The sequence below is a fragment of the Pseudorca crassidens genome, chromosome 5 (assembly GCF_039906515.1).
Source record: "Pseudorca crassidens isolate mPseCra1 chromosome 5, mPseCra1.hap1, whole genome shotgun sequence".
Taxonomy (NCBI): domain Eukaryota; kingdom Metazoa; phylum Chordata; class Mammalia; order Artiodactyla; family Delphinidae; genus Pseudorca; species Pseudorca crassidens.
The window spans coordinates 71,796,341-71,812,467 of record NC_090300.1 but is presented as its reverse complement, the minus strand read 5'-3'; the positions used below and the strand labels follow the sequence as shown (position 1 = coordinate 71,812,467).

Genomic DNA, 16,127 nt, shown 5'->3' with positions numbered 1-16,127 from the left:
TACAAAATCAAGACCCATATATATGCTGTCTACCAGAGTCCTGCTTCAGAAACAGGGACACATACAGACTGAAAGTGAGGGAAAGGAAAAAGATATTCCATGCAAATGGAAATCAAAAGAAAGCTGTAGTAGCAGTACTCATATCAAATAAAATAGACATTAAAATAAAGAATGTTACAAGAGACAAGGAAGGACACTACATAATGATCAAGGAATCAATCCAAGAAGAAGATATAAAAATTGTAAATATATATTCACCCAACATAGGAGCATCTCAATACATAAGGCAACTGCTAATAGCTATAAAAGAGGAAATTGACAGTAACACAGTAATAGTGGGGGATTTAACACCTCACTTATACCAATGGACAGATCATCCAAAATGAAAATAAATAGGGAACTGGAAGCTTTAAATGACACAACAGACCAGATAGATTTAGTTGATATTTATAGGACATTCCATCCAAAAACAGCAGATTCTTCTCAAGTGTGCACAGGACATTCTACAGGATAGATCACATCTTGGGTCACAAATCAAGCCTCAGTAAATTTAAGAAAACTGAAATCATATCAAGCATCTTTTCTGACCACAACACTATGACATTAGAAATTAATTACAGGGAAAAAAACGTAAAAAACACAAACACATGGAGGCTAAACAGTATGTTACTAAGTAACCAAAGATCACTGAAGATATCAAAGAGGAAATCAAAAAATATGTAGAGACAATGACAATGAAAACATGATGATCCAAAACTTATGGGATGCAGCAAAAGCAGTTCTAAGAGGGAAGTTTATAGCTATACAAGTCTACCTCAAGAAACAACAAAAATCTCAAATAAACAATCTAACCTTACACCTAAAGGAACTAGAGAAAGAACAAACAAAACCTAAAGTTAGCAGAAGGAAAGAAATCATAAAGATCAGAGCAGAAATAAATGAAATAGAAACAAAGAAAACAGTAGCAAAGATCAATAAAACTAAAAGCTGGATCTTTGAGAAGATAAACAAAATTGATAAACCATTAGCCAGACTCATCAAGAAAAAGAGGGAGAGAACTCAAGTCAATAAAATTAGAAATGAAAAAGGAGAAGTTACAACTGACACTGCAGAAATACAAAGCAACCTAAGATACTACTACAAGCAACTCTATGCCATTAAAATGGACAACCTGGAAGAAAAGGACAAATTCTTAGAAAAGCATAACCTTCCAAGACTGAACCAGGAAGAAATAGAAAATATGAACAGACCAATCACAAGTAATGAAATTGTGATCAAAAATCTTCCAACAAACAAAAGTCCAGGGTGAGATGGCTTCACAGGTGAATTCTATCAAACATTTAGAGAAGAGCTAACACCCATCCTTCTCAAACTCTTCCAAAAAATTGCAGAGGAAGGAACACTCCCAAACTCATTCTATGAGGCCACCATCACCCTGATACCAAAACCAGACAAAGATATTATACACAAAAGAATTACAGACCAATACCACTCATGAATATATATGCAAAAATCCTCAACAAAATACTAGCAAACAGAAGCCAACAACACATTAAAAGGATGATACACCATGATCAAGTGGGATTTATCCCAGGGATGCAAAGATTCTTCAATATATGCAAATCAATCAATGTGATACACTATATTAACAAATTAAGGAATAAAACCCATATGATCATCTCAACAGATGCAGAAAAAGCTTTTGACAAAATTCAACACTGATTTATGATAAAAACTCTCCAGAAAATGGGCACAAAGGGAACCTACCTCAACAAAATAAAGGCCATATATGACAAACCCACAGCAAAAACATCATTCTCAATGGTGAAAAACTGAAAGCATTTCCTCTAAGATCAGGAACAAGACAAGGATGTCCACTCTCACCACTATTATTCAACATAGCTTTGGAAGTCCTAGCCACGGCAATCAGAGAAGAAAAAGAATTAAAAGGAATACAAATTGGAAAAGAAGAAGTAGATCTGTCACTGTTTGCAGATGACATGACACTCTACATAGAGAATCCTAAAGATGCCACCAGAAAACTCCTAGAGCTCATCAATGAATTTGGTAAAGTTGCAGGATACAAAATTAATGCACAGAAATCTCTTGCATTCCTATATGCTAATGATGAAAAATCTGAAAGAGAATTTAAGGAAACACTTCACTTACCATTGCAAAAAAAAGAATAAAATACCTAGGAATAAACCTACCTCGGGAGACAAAACACCTGTATGCAGAAAACTATCAGACACTGATGAAAGAAATTAAAGATGGTACCAACAGATGGAGAGATATACCATGTTCTTGGATTGGAAGAATCAATATTGTGAAAATGACTGTACTACCCAAAACAGTCTACAGATTCAATGTAATCCCTATCAAATTACCCATTTTTTACAGAACTAGAACAAAAAAATCTTAAAATTTGTATGGAGACACAAAAGACCCCGAATAGCCAAAGCAGTCTCTAGGGAAAAAAACAGAGCTGGAGGAATCAGACTCCCTGACTTCAGACTATACTATAAAACTACAGTAATCAAGACAGTCTGGTACTGGCACAAAAACAGAAACATAGATCAATGGAGCAAGATAGAAAGCCCAGAGATAAACCCACACACATATGGTCAACCAATCTATGACAAAGGAGGCAAGGATATACAATGGAGAAAAAACAATCTCTTCAATAAGTTGTGCTGGGAAAACTGGGCAGCTACATGTAAAAGAATGAAATTAGAACACTCCCTAACACCATACAGAAAAATAAACTCAAAATGGATTCATGACCTAAATGTACGACCGGCCACTATAAAACTCTTAGCGGAAAACATAGGAAGAACACTCTTTGACATAAATCACAGCAAGATCTTTTTTGATCCACTTCTTAGAGTAATGGAAATAAAAACAAAAATAAACAATGAGACCTAATGAAAATTCAAAGCTTTTGCACAGCAAAGGAAACCATAAACAAGACGAAAAGACAACCCTCAGAATGGGAGAAAATATTTGCAAATGAATCAGTGGACAAAGGATTAATCTCCAATATATATAAACAGCTCATGCAGCTCAATATTAAAAAACAAGCAACCTAACCCAAAAATGGGCAGAAGACCTAAATAGACATTTCTCCAAAGACATACAGATGGCCAAGAAGCACATGAAAAGCTGCTCAACGTCACTAATTATTAGAGAAATGCAAATCAAAACTACAGTGAGGTATCACCTCACACCAGTTAGAATGGGCATCATCAGAAAATCTACAAACAACAAATGCTGGAGAGAGTGTGGAGAAAAGGGAACCCTCTTGCACTGTTGGTGGGAATGCAAATTGATACAGTCACTATGGAGAACAGTATGGAGGTTACTTAAAAAACTAAAAATAGACCTACCATATGATCCAGCAATCCTACTACAGGGCATATACCCAGAGAAAACCATAATTCAAAAAGACACATTCACCCCAATATTCATTGCAGCATTATTTACAATAGCCAGGTCATGGAAGCAACCTAAATGCCCATTGACAGATGAATGGGTAAAGAAGAAGTGGTACATATACACAATGGAATATTACTCAGCCATAAAAAAGAATGAAAGTAGGTCATTTGTTGAGTCATGGATGGATCTATAGACTGTCATACAGAGTGAAGTAAGTCAGAAAGAGAAAAACAAATATCGTATATTAACGCGTATATGTGGAACCTAGAAAAATGGTACAGATGAACCAGTTTGCAGGGCAGAAAATGAGACACAGATGTAGAGAAGAAACGTATGGACACAAAGCAGGGAAAGTGGCAGGGTGGTGGTGGTGGTGGTGTGATGAATTGGGTGATTGGGATTGACATGTATACACTGATGTGTATAAAATTGATGACTAATAAGAACCTGCTGTATAAAAAAATAAATAAAATTAAATTAAACAATTAAAAAAAACCCCAAAACGTTGATAACTCTAGTCCCCTTAATCTGCTTATCTGTAAACCCTCATGCCAACAGTGAGAAATCCAGCTCCTACCATTCACTTACTTAATTGGTCAGTTTAAGTATACATATAGCAGTTTAGGAATTAATACCCTTACTCCCATTGGAAGCAACGTTATTAACTAGAGTACAATGCTTATGTGCAATTCCTTTTGCTTTTAGTTTTACGCACTCAACTAATTTCCAAATTTCATCCAACACCTTTTCCCTTAAGCCCTTCCGGGAGGTTATTTTATATATTTGTAATACAGTTAAATTTCCTTGTCACAGTCTACCCTCCTTCCTGGGATCCTCCGATTTCCTAAGTGATTGCTTAAAATTGACATACCTTAAGGGTTATGTTATGTACTATAAAGTTCTATGGGTTTTGATGAACACATGATGTTATGTATATACACAATATCATACAGGATAGTTTCACTGACCTAAAAATCATCCATGTGTCAATTATTCAACCATCTCCTCCTCTCCCTGAGCCCCTGACAACCACTGATATTTTCATTCTTTCTATAGTTTTGCCTTTTTCAGAATATCATATAATTGGAATGATACACTATGTAGCCTTTTCAGACTGTCTTCTTTCACATAGCAACCAACATTTAAGGTTCTTAGATGTCTTTTCATGACTCAATAGGCTACTTATTTTTATCATTGCATAGTATCAATTGCATGGATGTATCACAATTTGTTTATCCCCTCACCTATTGAAGAACATCTTGTCTGCTTCCAGGATGGGTGAAAATGAATAAATCTGCTGTAAATATTTCTGTGCAGATTTTGGAGTAGGTATAACTCTTCATATGAATTGAGTATTAACCTAGGAGTGCAATTGCTGGATCATGTTATAAGAATAAGTTTAGCCTTGTAAGAACCTAACAAACTGTCTTCCAACCTTTAAATACTATTTTGCATTTCCACCAGCACTAAATGAAAGTCCCTATTTCTTTGCATTTGCAGCAGTGATCAGTATTGTCAGGTTTTGTCTTCAATTTTTAAATTTTCAGCCATTCTAGTGGATGCATAGTAGTATCTCATTGTTTTAATTTGAAAGTCTCTAATGACAAATTATCTTGAGCATCTTTTCATGATTATTTGCCATGAGGTGTCTGCTCAGATCCTTTGCTCATTTCTATTGGCTTGTTTGTTTTCTTATTGTTGATTTTTAAGAGATCTCTGTACATTTTGGATATAAGCCCTTTATCAGTTATGTGTTTTACAAGAACTTTATCTAAATCTGTGGCTTGTATTTCATTCTCTTAACATTATCTTCAAAAGAGAAGCTTTTAATTTTAATAAAGCCCAAATGATTTTTTTATTGAAGTATAGTTGCTTTACAATATTGTGTTAGTTTATACTGCACTGCAAAGTGAATCAGCTATACTTATATGTATATCCCCCCCTTTTGGATTTCCTTCTCATTTAGGTCACCACAGAGCATTGAGTAGAGTTCCATGTGCTAGACAGTAGGTTCTCATTAGTTGTGTGTTTTATATGTAGTATCAATAGTGTATATATATCAACCCCAACATGACCCAGCAATCTGGCGTATACCCAGAGAAAACCATAATTCAAAAAGACACATGCACCCCCAATGTTCATTGAAGTACTATTTACAATAGCCAGGACATGGAAGCAACCTAAATGTCCAACAACAGAGGAATGGATAAAGAAGGTGTGGTACATATATACAATGGAATATTACCCAACCATAAAAAGGAATGAAATTGGGTCATTTGTAGAGATGTGGATGGACCTAGAGAGTGTCACACAGTGTGAAATGAGTCAGAAAGAGAAAAGCAAATATCGTATATTAATGCATATATGTGGAATCTGAAAAAATTGGTATAGTCAATCTTATTTACAAAGCAGAAATAGAGACAAAGACGTAGAGAACAAATGTATGGATACCAAGGGGGATGGGGTGGTGGTGGGATGAATTGGGAGATTGGGATTGACCAATTGATGATTTTTAAAATTTTATTTCATGGATTGTACATGTGGTGTTGTATCTAAAAACCCATCACATGGATTTTTCTCCTGTTCTTTTTCTAAAGGTTTTATAGTTCTGCATTTTACATTTTGGTCTATGATTCATTTTGACTTAATTTTTGTGAAAGGTGTAAGTTCTATCTAGGTTAATTTTTATTTTCCTTACTGTTTTTTTTTTTTGCATATGGACATCCAGTACCATTTATTGAAAAGCTATCCTTTCACTATGGAATTGGTTTTGTACATTTGTCAGTTGACTATATTTGTATGGGTCTATTTCTGGCCTCTATTCTCTTCTATTGATTTTAGTCTTCCTACTCTGTTCTTCTTCCTTGTTCTGAAGTCTGCTTTGTCTGAAGTTAATAAAATTACTCTAGCTTTCTTTTGATTATAGTTAGCATGGTATGTCTTTACTTAATAACCTATTTGAGTCTTTATATTTAAAATGAGTTTCTTGTAAAAACAATGTACTCTTGCGTCCTGTTTGTTTTTATTCACTCTGACATTTTATTCTCTTCAACGTGTTTAGACCATTCACATTTAAAGTGATTATTGACATAGTTGGATTGATATTTGTTTCTTTTTTCCCTCTTTTCTGACTTAATTTAATTAAAACTTTTCCTGATTATTATATATGATGGCATTTATCTCCTCTCTGAGCAAATCTATTATACTTATTCCAAATTATTTAATGATCACCCTATTGTTTGCAATATCCATTTCAAGTTAATCAAAGTCCACTGTCTAAACAACACTATACCACTTACATGTAATGCAGATATTTTATAACAGAAGATTCTTAGTTCCTCCCTTCTATTTCTGATGGCATCGTTGTCATCCATTTCACTTATCTATATGCTATAACTACCCAATACATTGTTTTTCTTATATGTTCAGCAAATGGTTATCTTTTAGATCAATTAAGAAAAAGAAAAATGTTTTATTTTGCCTTCGTTTGTTCTTTCTGCGATGTTCCTCCTTTTACAAATGTTTGAGAACTTTTACTTCTGAAGCCATCTGTGCCTGGCAAGTACTTTTTGTGAGATGTTTTAAAATTACAAACTCTTTTTTAAAAATCAGATATTGGACTATTTAGATTTTTTCTTTCTTTCTGTGTCTGTTTTGGTAAATTATGATCTCATGAGTTTGTTCATTTTATTTAATTTGCAAATTTATTGGTCAAAATTTTTTCTTAACACTCTCTTATTTTCTAATATCTGTATCAATAATGATGTCTCATTTTTCTCCCTAATTCTGGTCATTTGTCCTTTTTTGTTTTCTTGATCAATCTTGCTATAATGTTTATCATTTCATTAATTTTTTTCAGTTTTTTAATATTCTCTATTGTACTTTTGGGTTTTATTTGTTAATTTGTACTCTGAACTTATCTTCTTTCTGTTCTCTTTCTGTTTACTTTAATGTTATTTTCACAGGTTTACTTTAATGTTATATTCAATAATCTTATTTTCATATTATGATTTAAATTTTCATTTGTATATTTATACAAATGTATATAATATACTTTTCTTTTCTAGTATCAATACATGCCTGTACAGTCAAAAGTTTTTCTTTTACCTCAGTTTTAGCTGTATAATACAAGTTTTCATATGCCACATTTTTCTGTATGCCATTGAAAATATTTTGTAATTTACATTGTAATTTATTCATTGACCCATGGATTATTTTAGAAGTATACTGGTTAATATGCAAACATTTGAGATTTTTACATTATTTTTGTAAGTATGCTATATTATATTTTTCTAGTAAACATACTCTATTATTTTAATACTTTGGAACATTAAGATCAAGTTTGTTAATTATATAGTTCAACTCTTCTCTGTGTGTACTGACTTTTGTCTGCTTTTCCTATCAGATATTTAGAGAAAGTTTTAAATCTCTCACCTTGACTGTAGTTATATCACATTTTACTCTATATATTGAGACTGTGTTATTAGGTACAGGCAGAATTATAATTGTTACAATTTTTATTTCTTATTATTTCTAATAATGCTTTTTGCCTTAATGCCTACTTTGCCTGAGGTTAATAGAATAACACTTGGTAAATTTTGGTTAATATCTTTTTCAACTCCTTTATTTTTAACTTCTCTACAGATTTATGTTTATAGTGTGACCCATAAATTGAATGTGCATTTTTATTTTTATCAAATCTGAAATATGTAGTCTGTTTACAGATAATTTATCACTGATATTTTTAAGTTTAAACCTATCTTTCTATTTGTTTTTTGTTTGCTCAATCTGTTCCTCTTTTTTCTTTTGTTGTCTTCTTTTTATTAATCATTTTTTAATTTATTATTCCATTTTCCCACCTATTAGCTTATTAGTTATAAATTATTTTTCTCTTCTTTTAAGGGTTACAGCATAAATCCTGGAATTATTAGCACCTACTCTATACTAGCACTTTGTCTATCTCTCAGAAAAATGTGAGGAATTAGGGACAATTAAATTCTATTTTCCCCATTCAGCCCTTTTTGTTATTATTGTTGAGTGTTTTAATTATACATATATTTTAAACCCCACATTATATTACCAGTATTGCTTATATCATCAATATTCATTTTTATTTACTTACTTCCCAGTGATTACTTTTTCCTGTTTACATTTTTGTAAGATAATTTCCTTCTTGCATTTCTGAAAATTAGGATCATTTTCCTTCTACTGAAAGGATACCTTTTAGTATATCATTTAGTTCCTGTCTGATGCCAGTGAATCTTCTCACTATTTATTTGAAAATGTCTCTATTTTATGTTTACTTTTGAAAGATATTTTCCCTTGGTATATAATTTTAGATTGTAAGATTTATTCTTCATTGTTTTTCAGTATCATTTTATTTTCTTATGGCTTTCATAATTTCCCTTATTTATTTATTTATTTATTTTTTGCATATAGTGCTGGTTTTATTTGTTTCTGGAATTAAAACCTTCCTGTAGCCATAAGAATTAGGAGAAACAACAGCAATACTTACAAAACCACCCTTAAAGAGCAATAAGATTTCCTCTTCAAAATGTAAAGCCCTTGAAATAGCTGAGATAGTTGGAATCATTTTATGGGCAGGATAAAGTCAAAATAGCATGAGGAACATTCAGAAAAAATATTCCCTCAGTAGCAATTACAATAAAATTTGTTTTATTCTCAAAGCTCAACCAAACAGTTTTGTGGTAAGATTCAAAACAGTGCAAGGTTTTGACCAGCTTGTGGCCAGGCTTATTTCAGGACAGATATAATTAACTCCAGCTTGTTGCCTGGCCTCCCTCAGCTGGGTTCCAAATAACTTTTGTATCATGGACCTTAACCTGTCAAAATATAAATGCAAAATGTATTGCAATGACAGTAAGGACTGGTCATGTTAAATATGAAGTTACTAATTGGTAAAGTGGAGAAGAGGTAATAGAATCTAGGCCTTCTGTAAATCAAATTTCATACTATATGGGCACATAAAAAATTGAACCACATTACTCAAGATATGCAATTACGGAGACTACCTGACATTCTAAAGTGTGTAAGGGCCCACCTGACCTTGACATTTTTTGGGTGCCATTATATAAACAATTTAAGAAGATATTTCGGGATTTCCCTGGTGGCGCAGTGGTTGGGAGTCCTCCTGCCATTGCAGGGGACACGGGTTTGAGCCCTGGTCTGGGAGGATCCCACATGCTGTGGAGCAACTAAGCCCGTGCACCACAACTACTGAGCCTGTGCTCTGGAGCCCATGAGCCAAAGCTGCTGAGCCCCCGTGCCACAACTGCTGAGGCCCGCACGCCTAGAGCCTGTGCTCTGCAACGAGAAACCACCGCAATGAGAAGCCTGCGCACCACAACGAAGAGTGGCCCCCACTCCTCGCAGCTAGAGAAAGCCTACGTGCAGCAGTGAAGACCCAACGCAGCCAAAAAAATAGATGAATAAAAATAAGTGAATAAATAGATTTGGAAAAAAAAGAAAAAAGAAAAGGCATTGTAATAGCCCAGGGGAGAAATGAAAGAGTCTGAACTAAGGCATTTAAAAAAAAAGATATTTGTGTAACTTACTGTAGAAAGTTGAGAAATCAGTGAGGTTTCCATTTGTTATACCATACTACCTAGCTTAGATAAATCTTCATTTTTAAATTATAAAACATATAAAACTCCCCCCAGTGTATATATGGGATGTATGGGATTACAGGGCGATAGTTGTTCCATAAAGTGCACTGAGTTCCAGGGGCATATAATGGAAACTAAATGTTACAATTTGTTTCAGTCTTCATGACTACAGGTAGGGTGGGTAAACAAGGCAAATGAAGCAAACTCTTCCTCCCTGCCACCCCTTAACCAGATGCAGCATTTTGGCACTTCTATGATATACAGGTTGACTTAATTCATTGACTTAAGTTGAAAGTTAGCAAGAGCAAATCTTTTAAATTTAGGATCTTCTTCCATAGCCACTCCAAGGATCTTAATTCCTAAACTACACCATGAGTTCTGAAATGGTTTTCACTGCAGTGTTCTTGAAGCTTTCACATCTTAATATGAGATCTGACACCTCTAGTTAAGGTAGGGAACGGTTAAAAGCTGTCTTCCTCTTAGCTAACCCAGTCCACCAGCAATCTTAACAGTTAAGTTACTATATAAAAACGAAACTGTGCTCTCAAGCACTGATCAAAACTGTTGTGCTAGGAATCCTTTCCAGAGCATTAGCTCCCTGAGAGAAAACAGAGATCCTAACCAGTTGCTTCCATGAATAATAACCCCAGTATGGTATACATAATGTCCTTCAAAGCATAACTCAGGCAACCGTGGTCGTCTTGACAAGCTTATCAGCATTTACACACAAGATATATTTAAAATTGATCCCAGACCAACTATTGCAACCATAATCCCATTATTTAGCACACTACGTTCCTGCTGAGATGCCAAAGCCAGAAATCTCAAAGCAAAGAGTGATGGTTCATCATCTTTTACAAGTGAGACAAAAATATCAAGAAGGAAGAAAGGTAACCCCTCCACCCGCCCAAATGCATCAAATCGATGTTATCTTCACAGCTTTAATGGACACGATACAGAGTTCTCAACTTCCTGATTTGAGGAGTCCATTTTCAAGGTGACTGTCAAGGTCAAGAAGAGCTTTCAGGCTTTTCTTTGCCATGACCCATGAACTCCAGTCCTTCAATAGGAATTTCCTTCTCCTTTATTGCTTTCTGAACACACTGCTGGTAGCGCTTGAAGAGGTAGGTGCCCGGGTCCCCAGAGCCATCCCCCTTGAGGAATCTGTGCAAACAAGTGATTGAAGAACTAATTGTACTCATGCTTCATGTTGGTGCAAGCCTCCCCTATGCTGTTTGTGGCATCTGCGTCTGTGGCGCTGGCAGCAGCTCTCAGATGTCCCATAATTTCCTTTGAAGAGTTAACTTATCAGTCTTTTACTTCCTTGAAAGAAACGTGTCTGTTTTTTCTGGATGCTTTTAAAATTTTCTTTCTGCTTTTGTTTTCTTTTTCGTATTTTTTCCCTGATGTGTCTAAGGGTGGATTTATATAGAACTTTTTGAATCTGTGGATTAATTCCCTCTGTCAGTTTGGAAAAATACTTTTTTTTTTTTTTCTGTGTGTTTTTTCACCTGTTGGGCTATGTTTTCTTTGTTTGTTTTTGTCTTCACCATTTTATCTTATTCTTGGCCTAACTGGTAATTTTTGATTGAATGCTTGGCCTTGTATATAAAAATTATTGCATCTCTGTATTTTTTTCTTCCTCCGAAGGGTATTTTATTTTCTTTTAGCTCACAGAAAAAAAGGTTGATCATCTCAATTCTATAAGGGATTGTGATAATTTGAGACTCAATTTCAGTCTTTGTGAGAACTGGTCTAGTTTCAGTTTCCACTTACTCCTATCCAATTCATATGAGTAATCTTGTTCTTTAGCTCTCTTTTTTCATCAGTTGCCAGGAAGTTAATGTTACTTTTAATGCTCCACTACAATAACTCTATTGACCTTGCTTTATATTTTCATTTCTTGTTCCCATAAAAATATTTCTTTTATTTGTAACTTAATTGTCTTATTGTATCTATATCTATTATTGTAAAGATTCTCAAATACTTTTTATAATCCATTCACTCATGATTTATTATCACCTGTCTACACTGCTTAGGGCACAAATTGGGCTCTAAGTAGGCCTATGGGTATGAATTCCACATTTACTGACTTAAAGGGGCTTGCAATCTAATAACAGGAAAATAACAGACAACCATGTGACTGGTATAGTAGAGAGTAGAAATAGTATGCAAAGGTGTATAAGCCACGTACTGCAGGAATGCAGACAGAAGAATAATATAGTTTTCCTAAAATGACGAGGGAGAACATGAGGGTGACATTTGAGTGCACACTTGAAGTGGGACTAGGATTAACAGGAGAGGGTCATTACTTCAGGCTAAGTAATAAATAAAAATGTAAGAAGAGAAAAATGGGATAAAGGATGGGATGAATAACTTGAGGGATATTGCTATGGGAGTGAGCCACGGCTGCGTAAGACTGATTCAAAAACTATATTCTGAGATTCTTAAGCCAGAGATTCTGTCGCTAGAACTAGTTGTTATTCTTTGGTGATCTTAAGGTTTCTGCTGGTTCTTTAATTATCTCACAAGAGATGCGTTTACCAAGTAAAAAAACAAGAAAGAGTTGCTGCCTCCAGGGCTAAGAGTAACCAAGGAAAGAGAAACACACCTGCCTTTTTGGTCACCAATACTAATATTTTGTTTTCTCAGGTCTTGAATGGTAAGCTAAAGACTTGGGTTGGAACGGAATGCAAGCGCTCTAGGGTGATGATTCAGGCTGACTGTTAGACTTGCAAAACTGAATGTGGGTGGTTTTGTTGTGTAATCTTTTGCCTTAATCTTTCTGCTTTTGATGAAGTGCTTTGACTGTCTCTTTATGTGTATGCCTGTAAGAAGTAGGACATGCATGGAGTTTCTTAATGGAACCTCATCAAATTTAAAGTCATGATGGAAAAATTGGTTTATCTTAGGTTAAAAAAGTCCTCTTTAGTTATAGAAGAAAATTTTTTTAAAAAGAGAGAAAGGAAGGAAGGAAAAAAAGAAAGAAAGAAAAAGAAAGAAAGAAAGAAAGAAGAAAGAAAGAGAGAAAGAAAGAGAAATACTAATCATTAAATCCAGGCTAAGCAGTCAGTATTATTTTATTTTGGGAATTTAAAGTCCATAAAATTAAAAAATGTGATCAAATTTTGTTCCCATTTCAAGTGAATTTCAGATCTGGAATTTAACTTACAGAATTAGTGTTCACATGTAGTGTTGGAGAGGAAATTTGATATAAAGGGTCAAAAAATTTAATTATATAGTAATTAAATCGCAGATTGAATATTTTGTTTGTCATTTTGAAAAGCAAGAAAAGCTAAACATTTCCCAAGCAGAATGCCATCACCTCAACTGTTTCTCAATATTTCAGTCAACATTCTTTCAACAAACATTTACTGAGCATCTACTCTATATCAGTTTCTCTACTAGCCTCCAGAGATAGTGATGAACAAAATGCAGACACAATTCTTGATCATTCAGAGATTAGAGTCTCGTGAGGATCATCCAACAGTTGTCAAATAATCACACATATGAAAGACTAATTCCAAATATGAGAAAAATGCCCTGAAAAAAAGAAGCAAAATTTAATGAGAGCCAATCATAAAGGGATTGTAAATGAATACCTGTGCTCTTGGTGGGCTTTAGGAGTAGGTGGCATACCGGGAACTAGTAGCATGAGCTGTTTGGTGCCATGGACAGAACAAGAGTCAGAATCAGATTCTTGTTCTTAAGACAGTTAGGGCTTTTCCATCATGTCCTGCATGGCCAGAGGTTCCTAAGTGGTTCCTGAAACTAGGTTTGTCTTTTTGCTACCTGAACTAGCAATTCCACTAGTCCTTTGATTCCCTCCAGTCCACGTCCACAGTGCTGTCAGAAATTTCTAAAACTCAGCTTCTAAAGTGCCCCACTCTTCTCAGCAGCTTCTGAAGTTTCTCCTTTACATGCTTGCAATTCTCTGCTCCATGTTCATATAAAATTCAAAGTCCTAGCAGACGGGGCCCTCCATGATTTTCCCAGTCCTCAACCAGCCTTGCCCGATTTGTCTTTCATTACTCTCCTCCACACCCCTTGCACCCCAAGGTCCAGCCTCAGTTAATATTTTGTAACAGAGTCATTCACTTTCCTGAAATAGGTATGTGCAATTTTCTTTTTCTGGGAAGTATTCCCTCCCTTTTCTGCTGGGAAGTCCCCACTAATTCTGTAGTATTCAGGTAAACTGTGGCTTCCTCACTGAAGCTCTCTCCTATCCCCTAAGGCAGAGTTAGTTATTTCCTTCTTGGTACGCTTCCTCAACACTTTGTACTAGTTATGTCTCTCATCACATTGTACTCTATTGGTCTTTGTGTTATTTCATAAATTCGATTGTGAATTTTCTGAGCGTGATGGCTAAGTCTAAAGCACTTCTGTAATCATACTTTGGCTCCTTCTAGGTGGGTCCCTACTATCATGTTTTGCATACATTAATGTATGATTGTGGAAGGAGAGAAAAGGTCCAGGGGTCTTGGCTGTCTGTTGCCTTTCTTTTCTTTAAACTAAATGATGGCTCTTGGTGTATTCCTAAAGCCTACTGGTATGAATGAAATCAAGAGCTCAGGTGGTTTTTAAAAGCAAAACTTTGAGGAGCAAATTAGAGAGCCCCTAGCCTTTATGGCAACTGTGTAAATTATAAAACGTTGTCCTTTACCCAAGACACTTTACTTCTTTCTGTTGGGAAATTGTCATCATATGCTGGTTTTGTTACAACAAAACACTTTTTTTCCCCAGCTCGCTACAGTTGTTGTCACAAACATACAAGTATATGATATCTAGAGTAAAGGTCACAACTTTGGAAGTTGTGCCCACGTTCACTGCATAACTACGTGCAGTGGGCTTTAGGAAAGAAGAAATTCTGTTTATTCCAAACAACATCAAATTCCTGGCTTTTTTTTTTTTTGTTTTTTGCGGTATGTGGGCCTCTCACCATTGTGGCCTCTCCCGTTGCGGAGCACAGGCTCTGGACTCGCAGGCTCAGCGGCCATGGCTCACGGGCCCAGCCGCTCCACGGCATGTGGGATCTTCCCGGACCAGGGCACGAACCCGTGTCTCCTACATCGGCAGGCGGACTCTCAACCACTGCGCCACCAGGGAAGCCCCAAATTCCTGTTTTAAGAAAACAAAGAAAATTATAGTTGATATTCAAATGGATATTATGATCATTGTCATTATCATGATATCTATCTAGTGTATGTAGTCAGTTGGGTGAAGCTTAGGGAAGACAAGAGACCATAAGGTGGAATTGATTTCTTCTTTATCTGAACATCAAGAACACATTATCTCTTCCTTGTGTATAGTTTATCCCCATCTACTTTGAATTTTTTCATTTGTTTATGCATTTTATTTTTTTCAAGCAGAATCTTCTGGGCCTGGTTATTACTGGACCTAATTTTAGGCCAAAAAGTTATCTTTGGCTTTGGTTTCATGTACAATAAGACCAATGGAGATGGGTAAGAGGAAAGAGTCTAAATTGTCTCCCAAGTGGATGAATCAGGTGGAAAAGAAGAAGTTTATGCTAGTTACTAAAATAATTACGATAGGATATTATTTTATACCCATGATCATTATTTTTCCTGGCAATTTACCTATATGTCCACACAACTGCCTAATCAAAACAAAAGTTGTTCTAGCCTTATTGCCTTAAGATAGAGAAGTTTCAAGGCAGAATTAGAAAGTGATTTGCTAATGTTTTCCTGGATTTTGGTTATACATCTCTAAAGGCAACTTAGAGAATTGGGGAAGAGACAAAATATTGGAAAGAAGATGTGACTTGGCTTCCTCCAGACCAAAGATTTCCTCACTCAGAGATGAAGAGTGTATTCTCATCCAGGGCCTTTGCTCTTACTGTGGCCTCTTCCCAGAACATTACTTCTCAGATCTTTTCATGGTTCACTCTTTCAACTCATTCAAGTCTCTGTTCAATTGTTCTTCCCTGAGAGGCTTTCCTTGACCATCATATCTAATGATGAGAAGATAGGTGTTGGTGGGCACTGCAGAGAAGAGCTGTGTTTCCTGCTGTAAGAACGGGTCCCTGAGAAAGTAGCAAGACTTCAG

The 16,127-nt window shown here is 35.3% G+C and overlaps 1 protein-coding gene and 1 pseudogene across 2 annotated transcripts in view; both read right to left on the bottom strand.

The window, feature by feature from the left end:
• TP63 (tumor protein p63) overlaps nt 1-16,127 on the bottom strand; it is a 270,557-nt gene that overhangs the window by 11,790 nt on the left and 242,640 nt on the right. The gene's annotated exons all lie outside the window — the stretch shown is intronic.
• On the bottom strand, nt 10,967-11,360 carry LOC137224471 (TP53-regulated inhibitor of apoptosis 1 pseudogene; annotated as a pseudogene).